Source organism: Heterocephalus glaber, unplaced genomic scaffold, assembly GCF_053883595.1.
Source record: "Heterocephalus glaber isolate CG9 unplaced genomic scaffold, H.glaber_assembly_v1.0 deba00000122, whole genome shotgun sequence".
NCBI classification, from domain to species: Eukaryota; Metazoa; Chordata; class Mammalia; order Rodentia; family Bathyergidae; genus Heterocephalus; species Heterocephalus glaber.
Genome location: NW_028258138.1, coordinates 42,478,942 through 42,494,678, shown reverse-complemented (window position 1 = coordinate 42,494,678; position 15,737 = coordinate 42,478,942).

Sequence of the window (15,737 nt, the reverse complement as noted above, 5' to 3'; positions counted from 1 at the left end):
ACAAACCAATCCCTTTCAGACCCCCATAATAAAGGTAACTCCCTACTGTAGCTCATCTTGGTTTTGGAGTTGATAGAAAAAAAAAGATTTCAAATGTTTAATACTCCCCAGACTGCAACTCACTCTGGAGTCAAACAATCTCAAAGAGTTACTGAAGTAAGTATTGATTGCAAACACTGGGGCTGTTTGCTATTTGATTTTTCAGTTTCCAAGGAATGGGATGAAATTCACCTCTCTCCAAAAGAAAGCATGCTCTGGTTCCTGGAAGCCAGGGTTTACGTGACTTGAATTCATTTGAAGGGAATAATTTATGTTGGCATGAATAAATAATAGCAGGGGGTTCTAACTGTCCAAACACGATATATAATACTCTTAGAAAAAATTTGGAGCACGTTGTAATGTCTCCTGTATTTTATGTTAGGAGCAGCTATAAGAGCTAAATCATTTCAAAATTACCCAGCCACTCAGAATTTTTAAAGTTGTATTTGCCATACAGCATTCTGGCATCTGTTGGAGACAGGGGCATCTTATGTTGTAATCAACTGTCTCCTCTGGAGACTTGCCTGGGAAGCTTGAAAGCAAATGATTGACAAAGGATGTCATAGTGACATTGTGCCCTTTCATTGTTTCTCTTCATGAGAAAACAACAGATAAATAGCCAGTGAGTTTTAGAGAGTCACAAGTCAGCTTACTTGGTGTGAGAGAGCAAATTTTTGCTTCTTCAATTTGTAGATGGAAACCTCCCCAGCTGTTACAAATTAAGCTCTGCTTACTGCTCTGGTAGATATATCTATACTATACTAAGTACATTTGCAGTCTCTGTTCCTTTTGTTCATATTAAATCTTAACTGAAAGAACTCTGAATTAACCTCATAACAGTTGAGTATTGGGCATCATTCTTAACTCTTTCTACAGATTAGGCTTCTGTATGTTAGGGTTTGGTGAAAATATTTACAAATGAAGACTTAAATCCTAATCAATGCTCCTTAATTCTAAAGATGGAAGTACAGTACTTGGACAGAAGAGTGATTTAAACTAGGCTTTATTTCAATAAATTACCAAAATTAAGTAAGTAAATGAATTGCATGGCTTGAAGGAAAGTACATGGACCAAGAGAGAGAAAATATTAGTTTTGGTCCCTTCTGCATGTATAAGCTGAGGGGTACACCAGCAGTTATTTGAGCCTTAATTTTCTTATCAAGAAAGTTAAGACAATTTGGGGCCAGGGATTTAGCGCAGTGTTTTTGACGCCTGCTGCGCAAGCTCAAGGACCAGAGTTCCATCCCCGGCACCAAAAAAAAAAAAAAAGAAAGTTAGGACAATGGGCTGAGATTCTGGCAAGTACTAAAATTCTGTGGTGAGCTATGTTTCCATGTTGAGCTATTTCATGTTTTACTATCCTAAAGGGACAACATAAATTGCCTTTCCTTGTGTAGTACTCTTAGTAGAAATGTTTGTGTGTAATGGAATTTTACAATGATCCGGTCTCATGTTTACACTGACTATTTCACCAACACCTGCTGGCTTTCAGAAATCTATTATTCCTATAGAGAATTAGAGCTCTTATTTGCAATTACAATGTTAGAATTTATTACATTATTGAATATGTCATTGAAATTCATCGTGATTTCTGAATTTACAATGCCAGTTCATTACCTAACAGATATGGGTGGACAAAAACTCCTATTATGCCTGTTATATAATGTGTCTAATGCTGTGATAAGATGAAAAATGATTTCCCACTAAAAGACAGCAGCAGGAACCTGTGAATGCTACTAGGAAAAAAAGGAACTTTGCAAATGTGTTTATATTAATGATCTTGCAATGGGGAAATCGTTTCTCAGGATTATATTATATTAAATGAAATCATATGTACCTTCACAAAAGGGAGGGAGAGGCAGATGTCACACAAAACGAAAGAGAATAAAGCAATGTGACTATAAAGACAGAAATCGAAGTGACATGGCTATCACAAGGAATGGGGATAGTCACTCTCAGAGGGGTAAAAGAATGGATTCTTTGCTACAGGTACCAGAAGAAATGAAACTTGGCATAAATGGTTTTACACCAGTGATGCTGATTTTGGACTTCTGGCTTCCAAAATAATTCTTTGTGAGAGAATGCATGTATATTATTTTAAGCCACTAAGATTGTGGTAATTTTTTGCAGTAGCCACAGGAAAATAATGCAGATCTCAATATTTCTTTTCACTTTCCACACCAAAAAAAACTAGGCAATGCAAGTCTTGATGGAAGAGGTTTGCTAAACAGCTGGGCTATAGGCATCTTTGCTTTTCTTTGGCTTCTATTTGATGTCTCTTTCTATAGATCTCATGAATAATGTACTGTTTTGAGAGAATATTCCTAGGGAAATTCTGTGTTCATTCTGTGGTCCATCATTTGCTATTGATAATGGAGATTATATAATTGAACAATTTTTTGTGTTGCTTTGATCTCCAGGAAGCTGAATGTGACACCATGACTTTTCTGTCATACATTTATAATGGGCCTCCTACTAACTTTATGTCTTAAACATAGTCTCAGTTTGGTAAATAAAGTGTCTGGTCCTATATTTAAAAAAATTACTGGGCCGGGGATTTAGCTTAGTGGTTTCGTCGCCTGCTGCACAAACGCAAGGACCTGAATTCGATCCCTGGTACCAAAAAAAATTTTTTAAAAAAATTATGAACTTGAATAACCGTCAAAATTTGTCCTCCACCCCTAGCTTGAGCCAGTCTCATACATGGAAGTCTGCAGTGGAGAAGAAGCCATACCTACTTTCTCCTTCCAGGTACTCGAGGCTCTGAACCTCCATGCCACCTGGCTATCACCACTTGTTAGCTCCCTTCCTTTGCTAGATTCTGTTTCTTATCATAAAGGGTTAAAAAAGAACAGGAGGGAGAGAGACAGGAAAGTGAGGACTGGGGAGAGTTCTGACTTGAATTATAGCTCTGTGCTAAGCTGTGTGCCCTTGCTGGGCCTAACAGATGTTTCCTTCCTAGTGTCTGTTCATGTGTTCTTGGGACTCCTCATGCCTTCTTTTTGTTTTCTTGACACCTGCAGATCCACTAATCTTGCTGTGAGGAGTGTCATGAAGATTTGGGCTGTGTCTCCAGGTACCAGGCATCCAGCTTTGACATGTTTTGCTTCTTTGTTTTCTTTTGTTTATCAGTGCCTAGAAGATAACCCCAGGCAGAACCATTTGTCTTGAGGATCTCTGAGAGAGTAGCCCAATGACTGGATAGGAGCAGTCTCCTAATTCTGTTTGAAAGCAATTGTCAGATCCTCTCTTCATCTGTATATAGAGTTAAATCCAGGCTGTTGTCTCATTAACTATCTCAGGCATAATTTGTCACCTGTACTTTAGATTTTTCAATTCCAGGGACCACATTTTAAAGCAATCAAAGTCACCCTCTTCAAACATGTCATTCCTTAAAAAAGGTAATAAGGACTTTTTCTATTAGGATGAGTAAAAGTCGCTCTCCCCAAAGATACTTTTATCTAACATCTTTACTCTTTCTCCACATTCTAACCCTTTTTATTTGGTCCACAATTTCCTGAGAAGATTTAATGATCATAGAATTTGTTCATAGAAAAGTTGTTTAAATATCTCTGTGTATATTCCTTACACCCCTCTTCTCTAATATTGATACCTCAACTAGTAGATTGCAGCCAAAAGTCCTAACTTGTGACCCTCCACTCTAGCTGAGCACAGAACCACACAGAAAATTATTCAAGAGCACTATATTAATTACTTTCTCATTGCTGGAACAAAATATCCAACAACCACAAGTTAAAGGAGGAAAGGTTTATTTTAACTCACAGTTTGTAGAGGTTTCAATGCATAGCTAGCTGACTTCAATGCAGGGTGGCATGGCAGAGGGCCATGGTAGAGGAGAAACAGTTCATAGCATAGCAGGGAAGAAGCAGCAAGCCTTCCTTCGCTTCCCTTTTACTCCATCCAGGCTGTAAGCCTGTTGGTTGGTGCCACCCATGGCCAGGGTGGGTTTTCCCTTTCCAGCAAATCATCACCCACACCCAGAACTATGCTAAACCAATCAGTGGACTAATCTGTGTCACAAGCTCATGATCCAATCACTCCCCAAAGCCTCACCTATGACTGCATGAGGCTTTGGGGAAACTTCTAGATACAAGTCATAATAAGCACATATGTTTACTATACCCCTTCTCAAGTTATGAATCACAATCTCTGTTATCCTGTGACTAGCTATCCAAATTATAGACAGTTCAAGAGAAATTCTGAAAGACAAGCTTTTGCTTCTTTGGTAGGCATACTAACATGTTAAGTGAATTAAACCAGACTCAGAATGTCAAATATCACTTGTTTTCCTTCATATTTGAAAGAGAGAAAGAGAGAAAGATAAAGAGAGAGAGACAGAGAAAGAGAGAGAAAGATAAAGAGAGAGAGAGTGACAAAGAAAGAGAGAGAAAGTAGAAGGGAGACAATTAGAAAAAAGGAAGGTGATTGGGGAGGGGAAGGGGAAGAGGGATAATAGAGGGTAAAAATGATTAAAGTGTGTTATATGCATGTACAAATATATTAAAATGAAACCCATTTTTTTCTGTATAACTAATATACATTAAAAATAAAGAAAGGGATTGATACTTGTGAGTTTTTATCTTGGTAAAAATGTCATAGATTTAATTATATTTTTATACCTAGTTTATTCTAAATAGTTTGCATCCTAACATTATATTTTAAGTATAAAAATGTGATGCATTCTTAACACTACCTCGGTAGGTGAATTATTAATGTATGAAGTTTTATTCCTGCAGATGATTTGTATATTCATTTTACCAGGGAGCTTTGTGGGCCAGGTAAATTTCCTACCCATAGGTATCAGCATTAAAGACTTTCTAAAGGACTTTGTCCTTTCTAGCTTCAAGTTCAAATATTCTCTCCCCTGAAATTATCATATTATGCCTAAATTATTTTTCCGGGAGTAAATTTACCAGATTTATTTCCTTTATGACAGGGAGAGAGGTGATGGATTAAAAAGAGCTGAAAATCTGGGGACCTAAAAGTGGTCATGAAAGAGATGGTAGAAATTCAAAGATGCCCAATGATACTCTTAATTCTTTTTCAAATATTTGTTTGGGAGATAACATTTTTAAAAATCTCGTTTGCCCCTATGGTTTTAACATCATTATATTAGTTATCTATTCTGAAGCAAATTACCCTAGAACTTACAATAGCTTAAATTTGCACCCAATCTCACAGTTTTTGTGGGTTAGGAATCTGGAGACAAAGTTTACCAGGGTCCTGTGCTTTGTGATCTGTTAAGACGTAGTGATCCAGGTTGTGGCCAAAGATGAGTCTCACCCAGAGGCTGACAAATATGGTTCTTGGTGGGTTTTAGTTCTCCAAGTGTTGTTAGATAGACAGCCTCATTTGCTCACTGGCATTGGCTAGAGGCCCCACTCAGTGTGGGGCATGTGAGACTTTCTAACATGCAGCTTGGTTCATTAAAACTAGACAGAACATGCTGGGCTTGGTGGCACATGCCTATAATCCCAGCACTTGGGAGGTTGAGGCAGGAAGATGGCCATGAATTTGAGGCCAGCCTGAACTACAAAGTGAGACCCTGTCTAAAAAAGAAAAACAAACAAACAACAAAAAAACCATAGACAGAGGGAATCTTCTAGCAAGATGGAAATCATGGTTTTTCTAACCTAATGCTGTTGTTTGATGGCTTATGCCCCTCATTCATATGGTGAGATATCTCCCAGATATTAGCGATTAGGTTATGGGGGTAGAGCCATCATAAAAGGGATTAGTGTCCTTATAAAGAGATCAAAAGCAGGGCATGGTGCTGTGCCTGTAATCCCAGCACTCTGGGAGGCTGACTCAGTTCTGACTCAGCCTGAGCAACTTAGTGGCTTAGTGAGACAGATCTTGTCCCTGTCTCAAAGTAAAACAGCAACAACAACAAAAAATTTAAGAAGGCCTGGGTATGTAGTTGAGTGTGAAGGCCCTGGGCTTAATTGCCGGTACTATGGAAAGAAAAAAAGAAACAGAGGTAGGGAGGGAGGTATGAGGGAGAAAAGAAGACAGATAGAAAGAAAGAAAGAAAGAAAAAGAAAGAAAGAAAGAAAGAAAGAAAGAAAGAAAGAAAGAAAGAAAGAAAGAAAGAAAGAAAGAAAGAAAATGAAAAAGAGATCTGAGAGAGATACTCACCTTTCCACCTTAGGAAGATATGGATCATACATCTATGAGGAAGCTCTCATCAGACACTGAATTGTTTGGTACTTTGGTCTTGCCTGTCCCAGCATCCAGACCAAGGAGAAATAAATGTTTGTTTTTAATAAGCCACCCAGTTTTTGGTACTTTGTAATAGCTGCCTGAATAGATGAAGGCACCTAATTATGGAAGTGACCTCACATCACCTTTGCTACAGGCGGTATTATTGCTTAGGAGCAAATCATTGGGTCTAGCTAACCCTTGAGAGGAAAGGATTACAGAAGAATGTGAAACAAAGCAGACTGGGGACCATCTCAGAAAACCACAGCCCACATATGTCCACATACTTCTCTTCTTGTATTTTTATAATTTCAGTTAAAGGGATCAGCGGAAAGCTTCTTGTGCTTGAAACCTGATGTCATGCTCATCTGTTCTCTATTTTCTCCACCACCCATAGCCAGTTCATCCCTAAGTCAGGTAGATGCTTTGACCAGAGTTTTCTTGACTTTCTCTAATTTTCCTGGCTGTCACTGTTCACTACTGGACACCGTTCACTGGTACCACTCCAAGAGCCTCAACACTCCTCCTTGTGTCCTTCTCACTGCAGCCTACTATGCCCTTAACTTGACACTTTGCTTGGATTATTTCTTCTCCAAGGAATGCTTTCTATCACTTGTATTTCTCAAGCATCTCTTATTTACTGACAAAGATCCAGTTCAAAAGGCTGTAGGAAACTGCAAAAGCCTTATCTATAAAATGTTGGAGATAACTGATGTGTAGTAAAGAAAATCTTACTCTAAGGTGAAAAATTTTTCACATTTGGGAAAGAAATGTTTGTTATTTTTATAAATTTAACTACAAAAGTCTCTATATAATTTTAAAATAAAGAATGCTATCTCCAGTTAATGAGCATTGCCTACAGGCACTGTATTTTCATTATGTTTTTTTTTAGGTTTTGATATTTCCTTTGTCAATGCTTAGTTAAATCCAATGGCTAGAAGGAAAAAGAAAGCCACCAGCATTTAAAAGTTATTTAGCAGGAGAAAATTAAAATACCTAGTTTCACAATAATTTATTTAATTGTCTGAGAATGCTAGGCAAAATTCCCTAAAGCATTAGTGGGGTAGGGAAAAAAAATAGGAACCAAGAGAAATAGACTTTCGTCCTAATTCTGGCATTAAACTGTTTTGACACTTTGGGGAATTATTTATCCTATTGATTATGAATCTATATCTGAATAATAAAGGAATGATTAAAACACGGTAATATTTAACGGTGTTCTTCTGAAAGTGGCAGAGGCTTAAGGGTTGTGTAATAGTGTGATGATCATACATAGACCCACTAAGTATGTACTTTCTTACTATTCCTTTCCCCTTCACCACTAAGCATGTTCACTTTCACTGCTAATACCAAAATATGCACATTTTAACTCCAACTGTTTTGCTTACACTGTGCCATCAACTAAAAACAAAGACAGGCAATGTTGACAGTCTTTTCTTCCCTCACACCTCATCCATCTTTAAGCTCAGATACCCTAGTTTACACAAGTAAATATTTATCTATTAGCAAATTATTTCTAATGTGATTTACATTTGAAAATTGTTGATTGACATATACCCATACTTTATATTTTGAGAAGTAGTCTCCATATGGCCTGATCATGTGATCCTCCCACCTCAGCCTCCCGAGTAGCTGGGATTATGGGCATGTACCACTATGCCCAGCTATAATCATGCTTTTTGACTATCTCAAAATTGATAGCTGTGAACAATTTAGAAAGTCTTAAGCAATTATTATAAAGTCAAGCTCCCTGTTTGGTTTTCTGTATAATATACTTATTTTCTGAAAATGTAAAAGTTAAAAAATTGAAATAATCTTATAGTAACATATTTACTTGTAAGTCAAGCCTGTAAGCTTGGCAAACCATGTTCTATATTGTATTACATACAGAATTAGCATATACACTAGTTTACATTAAGCTATCTTTAGGGCTGGATGAGAAGCAAGACACCCTGTTTGTGCTATTATAGGAAATACTACAGACTGAATTTTATAAATTCTTCATAAGTTTATAAAGAACAGAATTTTATTTTTCACAGTTCTGAAGGCTTACAAGTCCAAGGTGCCATCAAATTCAGTGCCTGAAATGGTGTGTTACAATTTATAGATAGATGTCCCCCAAAGTCCCATGCACTGGTAGGCAGGGCTTTTACCATGCGACAGGGCCAGCGGGCACTGTAGTTGACTTGCTCTTAGGAGATAGGACCTGGCAGTGTGGGAGGCAGGCTGCTGGGGGTGTGACCAGGAAGAATGCCTCTCTCTCCCTGCTCCTCTTTTCTCTCTCTGCTTCTGAAACACCAAGATTTGAGCAGGTTTCCACTACTCGGGCTCTTCTACCATGCAATTCCTGTGTTTAAGCCTGCTGATTGTGGGAAAGCAGACATAAGGACTGAGGCCCAGTTGGGCTTCCCTGTGGACCCGAAGGAGGGAAGAGCAAGCTGATCCTCCTTTGGCAATGCGCCAGCATGCTGGCATGTGGCAAGTTCCAGAGAAGACGTCAACAATAGTTGAGATCTAGTTTAGAGAAATACTTGGGTATACTTTGCAAATAATGAGAAACAGATGAATTTTCCATTAACCTAATTGTTTGCTCCTTTGCTTAAGTTGAATAAAAGCAAGGTGAGCCAGATGCTCAGGGCTCTTTGTCCACTAGAGGCAACAGCCCCTGGTTTCTCTTTCAAAATTATCTATGTGTCTTGTCTTTAATCTCCTTTTGCCCCTTTTGGTTAGGCATTCCTAGCAGTCTGGTTTCCTGCAGTTGATCATGGACTGAAACTTTTAAATCCTGAGCCAAAGTAAAACTCCCTTCTTTTAAATTGCGAGTGTTAGGTATTTTGTCCCAGTGATGAGGAAAGTGACTAAGGCTTGGTGCCACCTAGGCGTCACCATATGGATAAGGTGCCAAAGGGTGAAAAGAGGATGCTTGGCATGTCCTTACACAATAAAAGTATAAAAGAACAAAAGGGGGATGATACTCATTTCCTTGAGGATTTTCATGGGGCACTAATCCATTTGTGAAGGTAAAGCCCTTCCAAAAATTCCCACCTCTCAATGGACTACAATTGGGACTCATTTTTAACATCAATCTTAGAGGGGATACTCAAATCATAGCACAGATGGAGGATTTTCCTTACCTCTTCACTTACTAATTAAAGTTAGAAAACTATTTTTTGTCATTAGATGTGGTATGTTTGAACAATAATATTTTTAAGGCTTCATTTTCCTGTAGTTGTCTACGGTGTTATAGTAAGTCCCTGATTAATGAATATTTGAATTGCGAACTTTTCCAAGAATAGTGTATAAGATTCAAAGGTATACTGTACAAGACTCACTTTGTTGGATTATGAAGAAACACAATTTATGAATGTTCTTCCAGCACAGAAATCCTTTGTAAATTGAAGACTTACTATATTTATAATGGTAGAAGGAGGTGTAAAATTACAATGCAGAAAAAGAAAACATGAAGACACTGTCAAAGAAATACTTTTACACTAATTTTTTTTCTTTTTACAATGGATTTACTTCATTTTCTTGCATGCAATATAGCATTTTATTTATTAGGGTGATCTATTAAAAGTTTAGTTAAGAGTAGTCACTGAGGTTTTTTATATTGAGATGATAGCTGAACGTGACCCAAGGCCTGGAAACTGAATAACTTCTGTGTCTAAAATGCCATCCTCTAATAGTTGCATGTGGTACCTGTATAAAATATTTTATTTTGTGTGTAACAAGCAAGATAGAGAACTTGCAATAGTGATGTTTTCCTTTTGGCAATCAGCATGCACTTCTACTTCTATATGATCATTTATAAACCCAGTTCATCACAGGTTTGAGTATTTAATTGATTTGTAAAATAATTGAAAATCTACGTTTCACATACACCCTGTTTCCTTGGTGATAAATGTAACATTTCATGAAGAATCAATATAAGTTTATCAAAAAGAATCAATAACCTTGTGAAGTTATTGTTATATTAATTTGACATTTCAATATATGTTTATTGACTGTATTCAGTGAAGAATACTGGCATCAAAGATGAATGTTACATAATTATAATGCTATTATCCAAGAGTACTCTGCGACATAGGGGAAAGACTCTAAATGATATATGGTCAGCTAATTTGTTAGTCTCTTACCTACCATGTAACATGAGGCCCTGCAGACAGATTATGAGTGGAAGGCTGTTGGGAGGATGCTGGAAATAAAGACCTGTTTCTAGCTTGTACCAGCCAGCTTTCTTTATTCCTGTGCTTCCACATACTGTCAGCTGGAATTCCAGGCTGCAGAAGTCATAGGCAAAAACAGTGCAAATTCATGTACATAGAGTGCATGAGGAAGTACAACATTGCAAAGGAAGTAACTTTTGGGTGAGAAGGATTAAGAATCACTGAGCAAAGCTTTGCCTTAATGTTATAGTTCAGGTGGGAGGAAAGTAGCTCTGCACAGGAGTTAACTAGAAAAAAAAGAAAAAAGGAATGGAGTGTCTTGAGTCTACCTAGTATTTTGCTGCCATGGGTAAGAGCTTCTTGGGAACTGAGTGTAGCCTGGGGATCACTAGATATTATCATATTTACATTTACTCAGCAGAGTTAAAAGATTGCTAGACAGAAGAACTGTAGCAAAAATACTATGACTTTAGGGTCAAAATTACCTGTGTTTTTTTCTTTTTTTTTTTGGTATCATGCTTGTTTTTCCTCATTTGTAAAATTGAACAGTATGTATTTTTTAGAGTAGAAGTTATGCACAATCTTTTTTTTTTTGGTACCTGGGATTGAACTTGGGACCTTGCATTTGCAAGTCAGGCGCCAGAACCACTGAGCTAAATCCCCAGCCCAAGTAGGAGTCATGATCAGATAGGATACAACGTTTTTAGTGGCCATGTTAGTCAGGGTTTTCTCTAATCTATTTTGTATGGTAGACATATATCTGTTTATGTCTCTACCTGTATGAATATATTTGTATGAATATATGTGAGAATGTGTATATATCATTGCATACATATATATGTATATATATATATTTGGGTGTTGGTATATAAGGAAAAAATTTATCATAAAGTATTGAATCATGCAATTATGGGACCTGAGAATTCCTATCAGCTGTGGAGACTTAGGAAAGCTGCTGGTGTGGTTCAGAGGTGTAGAAGGTGGAGAGTCAGTGGTGTTGCTTAGATCGGAAACCCTAAGAACTAGCACTGCTGTGGGTGGAAGAAAATTTAGGCAACAGCTCCAACTGGCAGTCTGAGGAAGATTGAATTATCTTTGACTGCCAGTTTGGGATGCTACCTAGATTCAACCTTCTTTTGAAGTTAATTCCACTTGCATTTTCTTTTTGTTCTAATTAGGCTCTCAGTTGATTAGATGGTACCCACCACACTGGGGAGGGCCATTGGCTTTCCTCACTCCACCGATTCAAAGGCTAATCTCTTCCAGACACACTCTCACAGACACACCCAGAAACAATGTTTAACCAGATATCTGGGCATCTCATGACCCAGTTGAAATATAAAATTAACCCATAAGGGTGGCTATATAGTGAATGAGTCAAAAAATAAATACAGAGGCCCCACACTTTGCCCAAGAATGTGGTCAATACCTGTTCACCCTCTCTTTATATCATCTGGCTTGTGTTACAAGTTTTAGCTACTGATTCTGTGCCTTTCTTTTTGTCTATCACTCCCCATCCCCAGTACAGGACATTGAACCCAGGACATTGCACTGAGCTACATTTCGAGCATTTTTTTATCCTTCAATTTTGAGACAGCATCTTGCTAAGTTCCTAAGTTTCCCAGGCTGAGCTACAATTTGTGATCCTTCTAGTCAGCCTCCCAGAATGCTGGGATTATGCATCACCATGCCCAGCTGATTCTGTGCTATTATAAGAATGAGACCATTCTCCTAGTTAGGTAACAGTGATCTGGATTAGGGCTTTTGGTACAGCAGAGAGTAGTGGTTAAGAGCACAGCTTTTCAATTTTTGCTGGGTGCACAGCTCAGCTCTGACATTAGCAAAGTAAATGACCATGGGAAAAGGTCTTAACCTCCCTAGCTATCAGTCTCATACATAAATGAGAGTCATTATTTTATAGAAGTAATATGAGAAATGCATGACCTGATAAATGTAGAGCATCTCATATTTGAAAACATTTAAAAAATATCTTCAGATAATAAGCAAAGCATAAGGGACCTAGGGGCAAGGCAAAAAAGGCAACAGTGGAGTCAGAAGTCAAGATCTAGTCTCTTCGCTGAACACCTGTTGTGTTTCTCAGTCAGGGCATTCGACTTCACTAAAAATGTTAGATTTTCTTTTTAAAAAACTAGCTTTATATTACTTAACTGTCCAGCCTTCTTTATAGGGTGAAACTAAATGCTGTAAATTAGGTAATGAGCACATTTGGGACAATGCTACGACTTCAGATGACATTATTTTAATTATTTACTGTCTACCAGAGTTCTAAAATAGCCATTTGTGAAACAGTTATGTCCACACTATTCCATAGCTTCAGGACCCTACAACCTGTAGAACAAGAAGACAAACCTTGCTGGTCTGGGACTATGTTTCAGCTTAGATCCTATATCTGATTTTTCAACTCTGTAGCTTTGAGTAATTACTAATTTATAAGGGATTTTTCTTTTTTACTGTTGGTTCTGGCTTTTAAAATAAAATTCTAAAGAGTAAGCTTAAAGCACATAACTTTTTAAAAAGCATTTTTACCACTAAAACATAATTATATAAATCCAATAGAAGAGCCACTTTCAACAAAGAAATATTCAATGTGATGTATAAAAACTAAAAACTTTTAAGTATTTTGACACACTTAAAAGAACGAGTGCTAGGCTGAGATTAAGCCAATCCAATTAATTTGTAGAAAATATACTAAAGGTAGTATATTTTCTACAAAATATAAAAATATACTAAAGATATTTTTCTACATGCAAGAAGAAAAGGTACTAAAACTGGCTAGAAAACGAATGACCTTTACGGCAAATTAATCTCTGAACCTTCCTACCTTTTTATTCTCAAATGCTCATTGCATGATTTGTTCCCAAGCCTAGTAACTTTATAGTGAATGCAGGTGTGGTGGAGATAAACAGGGTTAAAGAAGAACAAGGGAGGGTGGGGAGAAGAGACAGGCTTGCAGAGTAAAAGGAATTGCGTTTGTGCCTTTAATATAGATAATTTGTATTAGTTACCTGGATTAGACATTATGTTTCAATCACCTATTTTTTTTATACATAGGAAGTTTCAAAATTGCACCACACACTCGGATTTTTTCATGAAATCTATTTGTCATGGTTTATTAAACTGGTATTTCTTATTAAACAATGTTAGAATGGACAAACTCTAGTTGTCAGTGATTTCATATGTCAAATTAACCCTTATTAATTATAGCCCATTTTTTTCAAATTTAGCTGCTTTCATTGTTTATATAGATTTAAACACAAATCCTCCATTTTTATTCTCTCTGTTTTGTTTTTCCTTTCCGCCCTCTTTTTGTAAGCCTTTTCTCTTTTTTCTGTCTGGTTTCCATTTGTTATTTTAAAAATTTCTTTTTCCTTTTTAATTTTTTAGACTTACTTAAAGCTAGAGTATTTAAACCCTGTGTTTTATAGATATATTTACATAAATTTTCATTGTATTAAATTTATGTTTTACTACACTGTTCCATTTTATTTTGTTTGGTTTTCATTTTGTATTAGTACAGTTTGCACTATATAATGACTACACGATGATTATATAATGATTACATTCCTTTTGAGGAGTTGCTACATGTACATAACATATTAATTTATTTTTATCCTCTTTTCTTCCCCCATCTCTTGATTCCTTTACTTTTTGAAAGAGGTCTATCTCTCTACTTCCTATTATCTAACTTTGATTTTGCTTTTCTTTGTATTTTGGGTTTCTCTTGTAAGAGAAATCATGTAGTATTTAAGCTTAAATGTCTGATATACATTATGGTCTCAAGGTGCATTCATTTTCCTACAAATGTCTCAAGTTTATCCTTCTTTTTTAATTAATTTTATTGGTACATTTTAGGTATACAATATAATGACATTCATCATTGGAAATGTGCACCTTTACATAATCTCTCTTGGTTCTTATTTTTTCCCCATTCCCCTGCCCTCCCTTCAAGCACTCTATCCCTCCCTATTTACAAAGACTTTGTTTTCATTTTTTTCATTTCCTCATATTAATTCCATTCCCTTCTTTCCTTTCCCATACCCCTCCCACTTCCCCTTCCCCTTGGCCCTTTTCTTCCTATTTCACATTATCTATTATACCTTTTAGTCCTTATTTACACTTTTTTAGTCCTTAGTCACACTAGAGAAACTACTCAGTATTTACATGTGTGTCCTATTTATTTCACTTAGGAGTATTGCCTCAATGTGCATCCATTTAGCTATTAATGATTCTAATTTCTCATTTTTTATGGCTGAGTAGTATTCCATTTTATAAAAAAACCCACATTTTCTTTATCCAGTCTCCAGATGAAAAAAATTGGAATAGATGGTCTCTACCTCAATCTGATAAAAGCCATCTATGAAAAACCAACAGCCAATATAATACTAAATGGTCAAAAACTGAAATGCTTCTCACCAAAATCAGGAACAAGACAAGGATGTCAAATATCAACACTCCTGTTCACCATAGTTTTGGAAACATTAGCCACAGCAATTAGAGAAGTGAAAGAAATAAAAGGTATAAAGATAGGAAATGAAGAAGTTAAATTGTCTTTATTTGCAGCTGACACGATACTCTATATAGAAGACCCCAAGAACTCCACCAAAAGTCTTCTAGACTTAATAACCAAATTCAGTCAAGTAGCTGGATACAAGGTCAACACGCAAAAATCAATAGCTTTTCTCTAAATAAACAACAGACTCACTGAAAGAGAAATAGGGCAAACAATTCCTTTCACAATAGCATCCAAAAAACTGAAATACCTAGGAATCAACCTAACAGAAGAAATCAGAGACCTCTTCCCTGAAACCTATAGCACTCTGAAAAGAGAGATTGAAGATGATATCAGAAAATGGAAATACACCCCTTGCTTCTGGGTAGGAAGAATCAATATAGTGAAAATGGCCATACTTCCCAAACTGCTATATAGATTCAATGCAATCCCAATTCAAATCCCAGCAGCATAGTCCAGGGACCTTGAGAAAACAATCCAAAAATTCATCTGGGACAAGAAGAGACCTAGAATAGCAAATGCCATTTTAGGCCACAGAGACACGGCAGGGAGTATCACAACCCCCAACTTGAAACTCTACTACAAAGCTACTGTGATAAAACAGCATGGTACTGGCAAAGAAACAGACTTGAGGAGCAGTGGAACAGATTAGAAGATGCAGAAACAACCCAAGACACACTCAGCCACCTCATCTTCAACAAAGGAGCCAAACACCCTCACCGGAGGAAAGATAGCCTCTTTAATAAATGGTGCTGGAAAAATTGGGTTTCAACTTGGTA